Source organism: Neopsephotus bourkii, unplaced genomic scaffold, assembly GCF_033783945.1.
Source record: "Neopsephotus bourkii isolate Nb327-2 ecotype Australia unplaced genomic scaffold, CSIRO-AGI_Nbou_v1 NB_196, whole genome shotgun sequence".
NCBI lineage: Eukaryota > Metazoa > Chordata > Aves > Psittaciformes > Psittacidae > Neopsephotus > Neopsephotus bourkii.
In genome coordinates, this window is record NW_026900709.1 from 9,341,984 (window position 1) to 9,358,111 (window position 16,128).

Below are 16,128 nucleotides of genomic sequence, written 5' to 3' on the forward strand. Positions count from 1 at the left end.
AATATCTGACATGCAGAGGGACAAGAGATCTGTCTTGTGTTGTCTATCTGCCCCTGAGTCCAGGGCTACAGTAATCCCCTTTCACATCTTGAAAAGTTAAGCTTCCAGAGTGCCTGGAGTCTGTGCCTCACTCCTCCTCAGGAACAGAGATGCACCTCCTGTGTCTTGGCTACCTGACTTCCTCCCCTAGTGGAAAGGCAATCAGAGTTCATGTAGAAAAGCCCTCCAGTATGAGAGTTACCTGTGACTTTCACAAGTGAGTGTTTGCTGATGAATTATGCAGCCCCAAAAAAAAGGGAGATGGGAAGAGGAGCACAGTATCTATCTGATACCAGTTTAGACTTCATTAGTGAATGCTTTTTAACACTGACAGCTACCAAGATAAATCCCAGACTCCAGTTCCTTGCTGATGCTAAATAGACTTCAGTTATGTTCTCCCCCTCCTCTGCTACCCATCTTTGGAATACATAAGGTTTGAGGGGACCAGGCAAGCACACTTTCTAACACCTGAGCCCTTTGTGGTGCCAAGCCTGGCACCAGGATCAAAAATCAGCTCTCTGTAAATGATTTAGTGCAGAAAATACCGATTAGTTGTAGTAAAGGCACCAGAACTGTTCAAATGTGGAGGATGATAAGAATTACATCCATGTTTCAAATGCAAAAGTTAATTTTAAAAGTTATAACCTGCTGTTCCCTCTCTGGAACTGAATGCTATGATGCCTTCCAAATCGTCGGAGCTGGCATGCTCTGTAGTCCCCTATCATGGGAAATAAAGCAACATTAAACAGTTTTGTCCTCTTCCTGAAAATACTTAGCTCCTTACATATGTTCCCTGCTATTATTTACAGCTATTTTTAAAAGGAATTAATGAACTTTGAGGTATTTTGTATTTAAATTTGTGCCTTGTAGCAGCTGCCTGTGGTGTGCCAGGATGATGCTCCACCAGTACAGACACGAGGCAGCAAGATGAGAGTGGGCAAGCTGGGCTGGGAGAGAAGAGGGAGCTCTCACTTCACTGGGATGGTGTGTGAGTTTCTGAGAGGTACAATGCATTCACAGGCATTTAAAGAGGAAAACATGTTTTTGAAGGTGTGTTTTCAGGCTGCCAATTTTCTGTTTACATTGTGAGTGAGAAAGAATTCAGTTGTGATTTGAAATGAACTTTTGTTGTCACTGAAAGAACATATAACTAAAGACTTTTACTAAAAAGTTGTATGATAGATGCTTGATAGATCTTACGAAGTGGGCCACCAAGGAAAGCACTCTACTTGGTGCCAGGAACTTCACTTGTCCACTCTAACTCATTCTACTGGCATTTCTCTGTGCACCATGACTTGACCACCTATAAAATATATTTGCACACTAAAACCCTATCTTTTTTTTCCTTTTTTTCTGTTTTTTTTTTTTTTGGTTGTTTTTTTTTTTTTTCCCTAGGACTACAGTTTTAACTGCCAATTTCAGTCTGTGGTTTGAAAAAGCTCCGATGTGCAGGAAGTTCAGAAATTCTATTCATTTTCCACAAGGCACATTTACATTTGCTGTCAACATCTCCAGAGCTGTTAAATGTTCCAAGTCAAGGAGCTACCAGAGAATAATGAAGAAACTTGTATGATTAAGGTTTTTTTCTTTCTATTCATATGCTCATTGCAAGTGTTTGCTCTAAAGTAGACATTCAACTCCATACTTCTGTAATAATGATGAAGTTTGACGATGAATGTAGATTTTAAGACTAATAGAACTTGTCAGATATTTCCAATATTCCAGTTAAAATGTTTATGAGCACCAAAGTAGATTTTCTTCTTGGCATGAGAGAGAAAGGAAGTCTCTCATCCTAATTCATTGGTATTATTTGACCTTGGCATAAGAAAATGCTATTTCATTTTGTTTCTCAGGAGGCAATGATAAGAGAACTTGAGATCACTGACAAACTGGCTTCTCAATATACTAGTATGGGTATAAAAAAGGAATACCTCTGCTTTTTTGCCTCATGTTCTTACTCTTGAAGATTTGAAACCTGTTCATGAGTCTTAAATTACATGATGTTGCTTGGGTGTCTTCCACTGCTAATATACCAAGTAGACTCAGCAGTGTTTGAATGAGGTAACTGCTCATATTCTTCAATGTATCAAAGAGGAATGACATTGAAGTAGTTTCTGTACAGAGTTTAAATATAGCATATCTGCTTTACAAAGAGCAATCCTCTCAAAACTGTACTGACATGACAAGACATCCTTTGAAAATATATTCCTGCCTTGATCACATCTCAAAGTACCTGGTTCTTCCAAGATACATGTAGAGGTTTTCAGAGAATAAGGTCAATAAAAATGGTCTCTAGATAGCAAATGAGGTTTATTTTAAGAACATGCAAATCAAAAAACTACAATCATACCCCTTCATTTCAGAAATACATTTCACCACATTGTCAAAGGAATTTTCTTTTCTAATCATAACAGAGAAGCTGAAAATCATCAGACTTTTTTTGCTTAGTATTTGGAAGGCTGATAGCAGAGATTGTTCCCACCTTTTCTCAAAGCTTGGCTCCAAACTCTCAACAAGAAGTGCACACAATGATGCATTTCGACAGATCACCCACTTGCTTTCTAGTTTCATTTCAAATAAGAAAATCTTCAATTCTCTGTCTCTTTAACACACAGTTGAGACAAAGGGAGTTTTTATACTGCTGGTGAAAAGAAACACCAGGATCTTAAAACCAGCTGGTGATTCTTTCAAAAGGGGAAAACATGGTCAGTTCTACCAGGACTGAATCAAAGCAGTGTGTGAAACAGGCTGCCAGGCCCCTGTGCTGATGGGAAATTATCCTCTCAGCCATTATCTATTATTAAAAGGAAGAGCTAAGAAAGTAAAATGGAGATCACTCCTCAGTTCTTTTCTTTGCCTTACAACAGCGAGGAAGAAGAGGTGATGCCATTGTCTTCAACCAGGCGAGTGCTCTGGCCATAACTTTTGGAAATCTTGAATGCTTGGCTTCTCTGATCCATGGCACTTGTTCTGTAGCTTGTAACACCACAGCCAGCCCATAGACAGGGCTGCCTTGTCATGGTAGAGGACCTAAAGCCATTTATAAGCTGTTCTGTAGGAAGTATGTGCAGGTATTGTAAAAAGAAAAAAACTAATTTTCGAAGTTATTCGTATCTGACACATCTCATAACTGTGAACAAGCCCGACTAATTTTCTTACTTCTGTTTACTGTTAGGAACGCATGACATTCAGTCTGCAAATGCTACTGGTGGAGGGATATTTTTTCCCCTATTTGTTAGGAAGGCTTTTCTTATTTCTAGCCATGTTAAAATGAGTAAACAAACAAAATGCTTCTGCTGTATTACAACTGCGTATTTTCAGAGTTAAGTTTTGATATAAGCAGACTCTGACCAGAGCTTCTTTAGAGGATAAAGAAGCCAAAAACAATTAACACCACCACTGCCCAGCAGAAATGCATTTCTTCTCACACTGATTGAAATTATAGAGGTTAATTATGTACCTCCAAAGAAATCTCTTTGTACGCATCGTGAAGGAATTGAGAGCCAATGCCAACTGTTTCTGAAGTTCCCACAGATTCTTCATACTAAGTCCATACAATGGACCCCAAGGAAAACTCAGAAGAGCTTGTCATACCTGAAACTGCTGCAGGTAGGTTTATAAGAGAAATAATTCAGTCTGCTAAGAAGCTTTCAGGTTGACTTTTAAAAAAGAAGGAAGAAAAAGAAAAAAGAAAGTTGATTTACTGTTGCCTGAGAACGTAGTATTGGTCATGCATGTTGGTTTCCCTTTTTATAAAATGTGTTTTAATGTACTAAAGAGAATCTTTCATATTCTGAAGATACAGCTAAATTTTAAGTACTCTTCAAGCTTTTTAACTAGCTACAACTTGAATAGTGATTAGTTGTATTTTCAAAGATTCCTGTCATACTTTTAGTGATCTGCACATTGCCTGCACTTGGAGATACAGCCTTGGCTGAGACAAGAAGCCTAGTGACTGAGGTACACATCTCAATACCATGTTCTGACATGGCCTCTGTCTTCTGCTTGGTCTCCCATTGAAGGAAATATACAGTGGACAAAAGTGTCACAGAAAGAAGAAAGAACCGCACCCCTAAAATCTGTTAAGTCTTTGTTGAACAGATACCTTGCTGGAATCTCCATGTAGTCAACCCCACTGCAGCTGTCTCACCAGCTGTGCTCCTCCCATAGGCATGCATGTAGAAAAGAAAAACATGGGCCTTTACATTAGGAATTCTGACATGGTATGCAGATAAAGACTAGCAGTCTGTGATTCTTTATGATGCTTATTCTACCTTGACATGCAAAACTTTAGGAATAAAAGCGTAAATCTTTTGGCTATCACTCGCATTGGCACTAAGGATATTTAACTTGCACTGCATCTCAGTGTAAACAAAGTAATGCAGATAGATAGATCATCTTATGACCAGCTGCTGTTATTTTGAGTGAAGGTAAACATGAAAATAGCTTTCTTTTTCTGCAGCTTTAACTTGCAGAAGTTCTGCATGTCTGTAAAACTGAGCCTACCAAGGCCGTGTTTAAAGTATGTCACATATGCTTCAACCTTAAAGAATAATTTTATTAGGAAAGCCAGCTGTACCAACACTGCTTCCCTAAAAACACAGATTAAACAGAAATACATCATTAAAATAAAAATTACTTTTCTAAGGTATTTTTCAAATTACTTTCCCAAAATAATTAGATTACTTTGGGAAAATAATTATTATTTTAATAAAATTGTTTGCCACAGAATCTAACAAGACATTTTAAAAATATACTCTATAATAAAACTTTACTTCATGCAAAGACACATTAAAAATGTAACATTTACTGACATCTATCATAGAATCATAGAATCATGGAATAGTTAGGGTTGGAAAGGACCTTAAGATCACCAAGTTCCACACCCCCTGCCATGGGCAGGGACACCTCGCTCTACACCATATCACCCAAGGCCTCCTCCAACCTGGCCTTGAATACTGCCAGGGATGGAGCATTCACAGCCTCCCTGGGCAACCTATTCCAGTGCCTCACCACCCTAACAGGAAAGAATTTCCTCCTTATATCCAATCTAAACTTCCCCTGTTTAAGTTTTAACCCATTACCCCTTGTTCTATCACTACAGTCCCTAATGAAGAGTGCCTCCCCAGCACTATATGCCCCCTTCAGATACTGGAAGGCTGCTATGAGGTCTCCACACAGCCTTCTCTTCTCCAGGCTGAACAGCCCCAACTTTCTCAGCCGACTTTCATATAGGAGGTGCTATCATGCTATAATAAAAGTACCAGTGATCATTTTTTACAGGGGAATACTTTTATACTTAATTAATCAGAGCCAATAAACAAAAAAGGAAAAAATCTTCAAAGACAAAGATACAAATCCTTAAATCTAGAATTTAAGTCTTTGTATTAGAAACAAACTACACAGGGTTAAGATCTCTGAACAATGGAGATGCATATACACATTTAGAAAATCTGTATACTTCATAGTACTACAAAGTTCTGTTGAAAATGCTCTGCTGAATGAAATTATTGCAGTTTGAAAAAACAGATGGAAGTGCAAAGCACCTCCAGCTGGAGAATCAATTAGATGTGAGACTAAAGAACCTCTATAACTGGGTTATTATAGATTTTTCTACATAACTTCAAAACATAACTCAGAGTTGATGACTGAAGAGGACTAAGATTTGAAGCAGTTGATCATGCTGGTATTCACCCTGGATTAAGCTTTTTCCATAAAGCCTACTAGAAAGATGCAGAACTACTGAAATGGTACTATATGGATTGCAAAGGTCAGTCACCCACGGCACCGTCACATCTAACACAGCAACTCCTGTGTAGCAGCAAAAATACCCTTGAGAAGCAACCTGTGATCTCCCTGCCAAGTCCTGGCCTTGTGTGCCTGCCTGTGCAGGAGGCATGCAGGTACTTGTCCACTTCAGCTATGGCCTTTTGAACCATCCCAAACCTCTGGTGGCAATTCCTGCCCCTTGTTTTCTTGGGTCCAACTAATAAGCAAGCCAAAGAAGATGTAAATGGGTGCGTACCTCTCAATATGTATGCTACATGCAAATTTTGACTCATTAACCAGTATGTAATTATGCCTAATTTCACATCACTTCTGAACTTGGTCCATTAGGAAAACTTAAACTAGCGTAACTTATGTTCTCTGAGACAGCAACACCCTGACCTTAAATGAACTGAATGTGAAATTGCCCTGTGATTGATTTTTGAAATTTAATTATTTTTTCTTTAGAAATTTAATTTAAATGTTGCACTTTGCAGTCTACCAAATCTAGGTCAAATAGATGGGATATTAAAAATAACTTGTCCTGTGAGAAATCTAGGTATTATATTTAAAAGTAAATTCAGTTTGTGGAATCCTGAGTTTTATGGAAGTAGCCATCTCACACAAGACAAAGGCATAGGCCAGAATTTCCCAGACTTCTGTACATACTTGAAACTGACCCATGATTCTTTCTCCCTGTCATGCTTCCCTCCTCTGTACCAATTCTGGACATCACAGATGCAGGAAGAAGTAGAGGATTGCTAGACAGATTCTCCTTATCCTTGTTTAATCTTTTTCTTTCTACTCCTGAAGAGATTGAGTGAGCAAAGGAGGAACTGCTACCTGCCCCACATACGAATAACTGCAAATGATGACATAGGTTGTTTCCCTTGGATCCCAGAAGGAAGAATGGGTCCTGCGCTGACCCAGCCAAGAAGTCAGCTGAACTAAAAGGCGTTGGGTAGCATCCGGTCCCACTAATCCACCTCAAAATGTAAAAATCCAAAACCTACACCTTGCAGGAATGATAAATTAATGCAAATGTTTTGGCTTGCGTGAGGTGAAGCAAACTAACAAACCTGGAAATGTGTCATTTATTTGTGCATTGACACTGATTTGCTGTTCTGAAAGATACTAGAACCTTTGGTGCCACTGGTCTTTGTTACTGCAGCATACTCTCTGTAATTTGCTAATAGATGATATTTAAGAAAATGAAAGGGTGAATCTCTCCCTGTGTTTGGCTATTGTGAATCACCTGGCCAGCACCAGACAAACTGAAACCAGCTTGGCAGAGCTGGCAGCAAGCGGCTGCAGGATGCTGCAGGATGCAGCGCAGTGATAAGGCCAACCACCACAGCTGACCCACAAGCATTGCCTGGCCGTGGCTGGCATCTGGTGGTTGTGCCACTTTGGCATACCTTTGGCTAGTTTACTTTGTCCCCATGCACACAGCAAGTCCTGCAGTGCCTGGTCTATGTGAATTCAAGGCAAGTTTATGTCTGCACTTGAAGGATATTGCTTTTGTATCAGGGATCTGATTAATAGCCCTGGTGAATGCTTGTAATTTATTCAAGCTTGTGGTTCAGGTGATTTAAAAAGAAGAAATCCCCTATGCAGTAAATGATGTAGAAATGGAGAGCTGAACAAGTGACAGCATACAGAAATGGGCAGCTAGGTTGTGATAGGTAGCAATTAACATTTTTGTTTAAAAGTAAAAATCTGGGGAAGGACCAATGGAGAACAAAGATGAAGAGCTACTTTTCCCTGAAAAATAAATTGCTTCACTATACACCGACTAGAGGGATGGAGAGGAGGGGATTTAAACTTTTTTTTTTTTTTAAGTAAAATCCTGGAATAAATGTGTTATCTGATGCCTCTTCAATTCATGCTTGTTCTTCATCTTGTAGGTGCTGTGTATTTGGGAGCTCTGAAAAGCCAGGAAGGCCTGACACAAAGCAAAAGACTTTTCCTAGGCATGTTGATGAGCACTGTAAATCCAGACAGACTTTAGAATAACTGAATGAAACCAAAGGTACACTGATGTCAACCACCTGCAGTGCAAACGTTTGGAGCGTGCTATTTGCATCTTATTGCTTTAATGCAAAAGTCTAGTTAATCAGATAAAGACATGGGGGGAGTCAGAAGTGTGGCCCCTTTACTACCGTGTCAATTTATTGGCAGGTAATGAGAATTTCTCTTTTTTTCCTCCTGGAATTCCAAAATCTTTCAGAAAGTGAAGAGCCGCGGTGCTGGTGTGCGTTTTGATGACACCTAGTGGCAAAACTTGAATAATGCGCCAGAAATAGGAGGCGCACATGGGTGATAATCAATGTTGTTAAAACTAAAGGAAAATCAGATCCAGGGGGAGCATAATGTGAACTCGATATTGACAGCAAGAAGCGGAAAATAATATGTTATGAATGAAATGGAGACGCTTCACAACATTATTTTAAGAAACAAAAGTAGCTCTGATAAATGTATAACATATCTGTATAAAGTGCTCCATGCAGAGGAGCTATAATGGGCTCTTTGGGATCAGTCACTATTTAAAAACAGCTGTAAACAGCAGTAAGATAAGATTAATTAGTTTAGTTCAGTAAAGTTGTCTGCTTGGATATCATGCAAGTGACTTCCGCCATTGTTCATGTGAAATAACTAGGAATAGAGGCTTCAGGGTAATAAATACAGCGTTAGATGTTTGCCAAGTGGATTTGATGTGGAAAAACCTCTTTTCAGAGCAGAAGTTTTGGGGTTTGCCTTTAACCACCTTGCAGTAGGCAAGGGGAAGGGGGCCCAGGGCAACATGCCCCAGCCCAGCACCCTCCAGGACGTGCTGCTGCAGCAGCCGCGTAAGAAGCCACAAGCCTCCACAGGTAGCGTCCCTGAACTGCAGGTAGGCTGTTTGAGGACGTTACCCATGTATTTCTTTTATTGCCAAGCTGGATCTGTGAGGCTATTAAAGTGTGAACCCTGAGAAAGACTTTTCACTGAAGAAAGGGTTTAATGCTTTTTGTTTAGTTTCAGTCTTCAGAAGTACTTCTCCTACACCTTAAAGACGACTTCCCGAGAGAAGTCTGCCATCACCATTACAGACCTGCAAAATACTCAGATCTCTACCTCACAGAACAATTTTTTTCACTCCAGAGATTTTCAGCACCTTGCTTTTTTGCCTGTTGTGTGTTGTATGGTTTTGAGCTACCTTCTTTGTGATGGAAACAGCTCTGAAATCATCTAAGGTGTTTCTGTTTAGCTTCTGGTTCCCATTTGATGTCTGCTAATAGATGGTATAGATAATGAGATGTGTACGCAGGAAAGGAGGCTGTTGTAACCGTGATGTTTGTATTATCCTCCTCTCCTCCTGCTGTGTGCCATGTATTGAAAGCACTGACGCTTCACTCAGCCTGCTATAGCTGAGGGCACCACCAGTCTGAGATTCCGCAGTGAACTGAACATTCATTTTAGAAGTACAATTTATACATCACAGAGAAGCAGTGGAATTAAATAGCTGGTTTTCTCTTTAAGTCTCTGAAAATTTCATAACTAGTAAATTATTTGAGGGCACCAGTGTAAATGATTTGCACATAATGACACACACAGCTCCATTTTCCCATCAGAATGTCCTCATTTTCACTTTGTAATATCACAGTTAGAGGTCAGTGACGACTCTAGTTTCAGGACTCTAAGCTACAAAACAAAGCAAACAGGAAACTTTAAAAAACTTCCCTCTTCCAACAACCTCTGTAATTTTTCTGCTGTTGGGACAATATCACGAACTTTAAAAGTCCCATCTGGGGGCTTTTTACCTCATTTAGATTTTCTCCCAAGGTTGAATATCAGTTCTGCTTATGTATTTTTGGTTTGTTTGGGGTTTGGTTGTTGTTTTTTCCTAAGTATATGATTTAAATACATCAAACAAAAAAACCGCAAAGAAATAAAATATCGATATTCTTACGATATGCAAGTGAAGTCTGTGCTCAGGTTTTAGCTAAAGCAAGGGTTAGTTATTTGTGCTTACATTTAAGGAGAGACTTAGGTATGTATTTCCAGCTTAAGTGATATATAAGGCCAATAGGCAATGACACCAATCCTGCATATTAGCAGCCTCTTTGACGAGATAAATTAGAGCCTCTATCTCAGTTTAGGGAGCAGAGCTAGAATATGCAAACATACACTGGCCCTCAGAGTTTAACAAGCTGTTTACACCTCTGGAAGTGGCGCAGACCCTATTCAGACCTGGTGCCACTCACTATTGGAGCTTTAAGAGCAGTGACCCTGTGCAACATATGCTTGTATGTGAAGTCTGTGAAAGGCTGCAGCATAAAGAATAAGACAACCTGTTCTTCATGTTGACTGAAGCTAGCAGAAGATGCAATGAGCTTAAATTTGAGGAAGGGAGATTTAAATTAGATGTTGGGAAAATTATCATGGTTTGGGTGAGTAAGCATTGGCATAGATTGCCTAGGCTTTGTTCTTAAAACCAGCAACAGAGGTGGTTTCAAAACCTCCCCACAAACTTTTGCCAAAAATGACTCACTGCAGAGAAATGTGTTGACTGATATCTTAAGATCCCTTGCCGCTCTAGATTTTAATAGTCTGTATATGCACAGTTCATTGATTTGCTGCTTTGTTCAATCATTTGACATCTTAGCCCCAGTAATTACATCAAAGGTCCTCTACCAGCTGCTAGTATGGCTGCATTACACAGTCCTTTGATGGATTTTTACTAATTGGCTGCCTCTGTATTGTTATTTAGTACGCATTAACTTTTAGCCTGACTCATAGAGAGCACTTCAAGTACAAGTGCCAAACAATAATTAATGCTGTTAAAAAAACACAGCAGCAAAAAGTAGAAACTGAGAGCAATGAATGAAATATTTGCTGCTTTTTCCTCAGAAGGCTCCAGCATGAAAGATTATATGGTATCAGCTGCTCACATAACAATGGGGGTTTGTGCCTCTCCTGTTAGATCAATGCATTTCCACCAAGGATTCACTTTTTTCCTGGAAAATCACAGTAATTCAAGAGTTCAGTGTTATTATGAACATCTGTGAAGTGCTTTCCCCAGACAGGCAGCCTGGCAGGGCCACCAACCTCTTGCAGCCTTTCTATTCCTTTTTCTGCCACATACCTGTTAGCGCAGAACTGATGTGGGGTTACAGACAGTGACCACTGAGGCCAATTCTTGAGTTAGAGGGACAGCTTGTTAGCTGATACACTGGTATCAAAAGTCGTCTTTGTTTTGTCTCCAGAAAAGGTGAGCACAGCTGTCTAGCTCATGTTCTGAAAAGCTGCTGGGGCACAGTTTTAAGAAACTCAGTCCCACTTTCCCACTACCTCTAAATTAATAAAGAGCCCAACATGTCCCCATTGCTCATTTTGCAGCTGCTAGAAGGGTTTGTCACAAGTACATTTTTAAGCTTCAGTCACAGGTCTTTCTGATAGATAGGGAAATATAAATTAGCAAATAAATATTTATGATGTATAGTCACTTGGATTCTTTTATTTATAGATTGTTCCCTGCAGATGCCTACCACAACAGTAAAACTAAAACTGAGATAGGTTTCAGCATTTATGATTCATCCACTATGGAAGGCTTAAATCATCAGCCCACTAAATTGAATGGTTCTGAACTAAATTGTGAAGTCTTTATAAGTGTCAGTCTTGCAGAGAAAAGAAATTTATGTTACGCATTTTTTGCGTTGACAAAAAGGGTATCTTGAACACGGGAGACTTACTAACCATCCCTTGAATACCAACAGCAAAGGTTAGAATAACTGACAGTAAAAGAGTAGCTACTGGAATTGGTGTGTTTGTAAAAAAAACAGGGGGTTCAGCAGTGATCCCCACCTAGCTGTATACCAAAGGGTTTCCAAAAGTCAAAAGCTGTTAGGTAAAGTAATGGCTCTGTGTGTCTGTAATAAAGCATTTCAGCCTCTCTTCCAAGGTCAGAAGACTGCTACTTCAGATCTACTGTCGTGAACCAATCTTAGACAATAAATGTAGTGTCCTAAGTTAAACCAAACAGCATAAGAAAATATTTGGAAATAGTTGTCCTGGTTTGAGCTGGGAGAGAGTTAATTTCTTCTTAGTAGCTTGCACAGTGCTATGTTTTTGATTTAGTCTGAGAATAATGTTGATAACACACCAATGTTTTAGTTGTTTCTAAGTAATCCTTACTCTAATCAAGAAGTTTTCAGTCTCTCATGCTCTGCCAGTGAGGAGGGGCACGGAAAGCTGGGAGGAAGCAGAGACAGGACACCTGACCCAAACTAGCCAAAGGGGTATTCCATACCACAGCATGTCATGGCCAGTATATAAAGTGGGGGGAGTTGGCTGGGAGGAGCCAGTCACTGCTCAGAGATGAGCTGGATATTGGTCAGCAGCTGGTGAGCAATTGTATTGTGCATCACTTGTGTTTCTTGAGTTTTACACCTCTCTCTCTTTTTTGTATTATTGTAGTCATTGATAGTTTTGTTATTATTATTGCATTTTACTTTATTTCAATTTTTAAACTCTTCTTATCTCAACCTATGGTTTTTACCTTTTTCTGATTCTCTGTTCTCTTACCACTTCTCCAAGGATCCCACACAGGTAGGATCCATTATTTACAGGTAGCTGAAATAATTTTCCATCAAGAACATTATTACCTCTAAGAATGGATCTTTACTAGACAAGGTAAAGCTTTCCCACTTGTATAATGCATATTTGATGAGTAGTTAAATGAGTTGTCCTTCTTTGCATTGAAGTGACATGAGATTTCTAGCATTTCACACAGGCACATTGCCTGTGGCAGAATAATGGTTTGATCAACCTAGTGGGTTTCATAGACAATAGTTCAGTATGTTGTCAGTTTGCTTCTTGTGTTTTTTATCTCATGGCAATGCCATAGGAAAAAAAGAAAGTTATCATTCAGGCCTGAGAACAAAATAACCCTCGTGCTTTCGTTTCATCTTTGAGAGTATTATTCACTCTGACCATGATCAGACTGAAAATGTGCAGAAGTAGCAACAATATTTACTACAAAGATCATTTGAACAGAGGGAAAAAAAACAGGACTTCTTTGACTTTTCATTTCCTTGGCAGTATTGACTTGCCTGGTTTGATGTCAGCTCAAAATAAAGAGGAAGAACTGATTCTTGTCCTAAATAATTTTTTCAAAGTAAAAACTATCATTTCTGTGAATGGACCCCTGCCTGACACTCTATACCATAGGAAAATTCCATTCCTGTGGACTCTTCCAGCTTGAAGTGTAGTCAGGACTGATTAGAAAAAAAAGATACCTGATAATACTGATTATATGTCCTTATGCTGGTTCTTTGGAAACTAGTTTCACTTCAGTTAGTGTGTGACTTTTGGTCCAAGCTAAGCTGTTTGGACACATCTCTCATTGCTATAATTCAAATGCAGTCTCCCTTTTCTTGATTTAATGACATTGAAATCACATCATAGTTGTTGCATGCACATACTTTCTGTGTTGTGAAGCTCTACTAAAGTTTTATATGTTTAGCTGGTAACTAACACTTATCAGGCTGTAATATCATTTGCTTATCTTGCCTTTTTTGGCTTCAGAAGTGAATAGCACAAAAATAGATTGGCTTGATGGAGGGAGACTGTTTTGGTGTCAGTCTAGAAATTAGCTTTGGCTGCTACTTGCCTACAGATGTTTGTCTAGGTGATAGACTTGAAGTTCTGTCATCTTTTTATAGGCCCCATAGGGACTTTTTTGCAGAGAGGCCCAAACAAATCAATAGAGGTTTCACGTTTCAGACTTCTTTTTTGCCATCCTGCAATTCTGAGCATCATCAGATTGCCTGGTTAACAGGCAACAAATTTCCTACCAAGCAGGAGTTAGTGGAGATGGTCCCTCAGCCTGCCCTCTTCAGCAAAGGGGGAGCCACATTTTGTCCCTGTTCACTGCAGCGTGGAGTAGATACCTCAGCATGGCCATAAGTAAGTATGAATCTGCCCCACTATTTCAAAGGTCATGTTCATCCCTTTGTGATGACAGAGTTCAGTCTGCTTAGCTAATTGCACAAAAAGCTGGGATCCGAGTTATGTGCTCTATAAGCAAGTCTCACTAATATGATGAATCAGTGAAGACAAAGAGGCAAGTCTGAAGCAGTGAAGTTTAACAATCTATCATATCCTTCCCTTAATTAAAGGTTTGGAGTGAGGCATGTAGATGTGAAAAAGAAATGGTGAACCTCTCTTTATAAAGGGGTGGGAGGAAAACCAGTTGTGGGTAGTCTTGGCTTTAGACACAACTGGAAGAACACCAGCCTGGAACTCAAACCATCCTCCATGCTTCAGTAGTCCAGGGAGAGCACCTGGTTTCCACTAGGATGCTGGTACTTCATTTACCTGTTTATATCGAGACTTATTTCCGTTTTGTTGTAATTAAATCCAATTGAATTTCAGGCCTTCCAGGATCTATATAAAACGTTAATCCAACTGCAAGTAACAAAAGGGAAAACAGAAATTCTGTAAAAAAAGCTTCATATATTTAAGTAGGAAGGATAGCAAATGTGTGCTATGAATAAAGATGCAAACATAAAGAAGATCTATCTCTCAAGTGGATAGAGGTTTATAGGACTAAGATCATCACTGAAAGTCAATCTGTCAGCTGCTGTGCCTACTGCGAATGACTCGACCTGCTCTGTTCAGTCTGACAGTAATATTTTCATGTTTGCCATTGCTATAGAGAATATATTACAGGCAGCTTTTCAAACCAAACAGCCACAGTAACAATTCTTGCAGTGTTCCAAATTGAATAAAAAGATGGGTATGCATTGATTCTCCTCATATGAGTCTCTTAAAAGGCAGTGACAGACTGGGATAAGAACAGCAAGCAGTCGTTGATGATGGACACTTCTTAGTGGAAAGGGTTCCTTCTGCCAAGAGCCGACGAGCACACAGATTGGAATGGTTGCACAGAGCTGAGATGAAGCCAGCCCTTACACCATTCAGCATCAGCCAAAATAGAGTATTTCCTTACTTTAGAATGCTTGGAAACAAGAGAGGGAGAAATCATACCCCGTAGAATAACTGTCCTTCAGATCAGTTGCCTCACTTACCGATCAGGGCAAAGACACAGCTTCAATACTTCATCCTCTCCTAATGATGTCCCCATAACTTTTACAAAGCCTATGAGTCTCCTGAATCCAGCCTTATTCACACTAAAACTAGTGTGTTTTAAAAGGGAATTGGTCCCCTTGAGAAACTTCAACACCCCACCAAAAAAAGAAAAATCAAATTGTACAACATTTGCTGTACAAGCAAAACGATATCAAACACAAGACATTAGGAGAAACCAAGCTTCAGTAATTAAGCAGAGCAATCATATTCCTGATGTTGCCACCACCACCAGGGCTTTTCTCTGGGGACACATTTCCCTTTAAAATGATTGATGCTTAACTGAAATTTCAGATTAATAAAACCTCATCTCACAACCACTTTTTGACTTTATTTCTTGCTCTGATACTTTGAACATCCCTTTTATTTCCCTTTTGCATTTGACAAGAAAAACATATTTTATAGAAGTGCAGAATATGATGGTGGCAAACTTGCACCACAGCAAACACTGTGGAGAGCCCTTTGGAGTTTTGTTCCAAGGTTTTAAGAAAAAACTTGTATTAATAGAAAGTTTTTGAGGTATGTTTAGTCCTGAAATATTTTTACCTGCTAACAAATATTAACACAAAGCTCAGTAAGTTTGTGGCTTTTATTGGCAAAAGAGTATTTCAGTAGAAAACATGAAATAAAATACTACCTTTTTTTTTCATATTGATCCATTTGACTCCACAGACAATGTTCAATAAATTTTTGTAACTGCCAGTACCTTTGCTGAAATGTAGCATAAAAATAATGTAATAATTAAGTACAGAAGTGAATGTTGGTCTCTGGTAATTTGTACTTCAGGCTCTTATTGCCTTGGAAGGTAATATATATTATGGCATCCTGACGAAACACTGATGTCTTATAAAGAAAACCACAGTGCTAAATTTTCCAAAGTACCATAAATGTAATTACATCCTGCTGAGAATCTAAGTGCTTATTTAAAACATCATTACTTTAAGTAATTAAGTCTGTAATTTCTTTCAGAATATGACTCATTCCTTTCTAAATCATGTAAGTCAGGCCAAAAGAGTTGTTTTTAATTGGTCAATGTACAGAAATTGTATTACATTTTCTCCATGCCAGAGTGTACTTTAATCTTCACCTTTTAAAGTGAATCAAAGAAGCTTTTAATTCCTGCCTGAGCTGGTAGGAGGCAGTGAAGAAGGAGAGCAATTTGGCCAAGGGAGAAGGTGAGGGGTGTGTCTG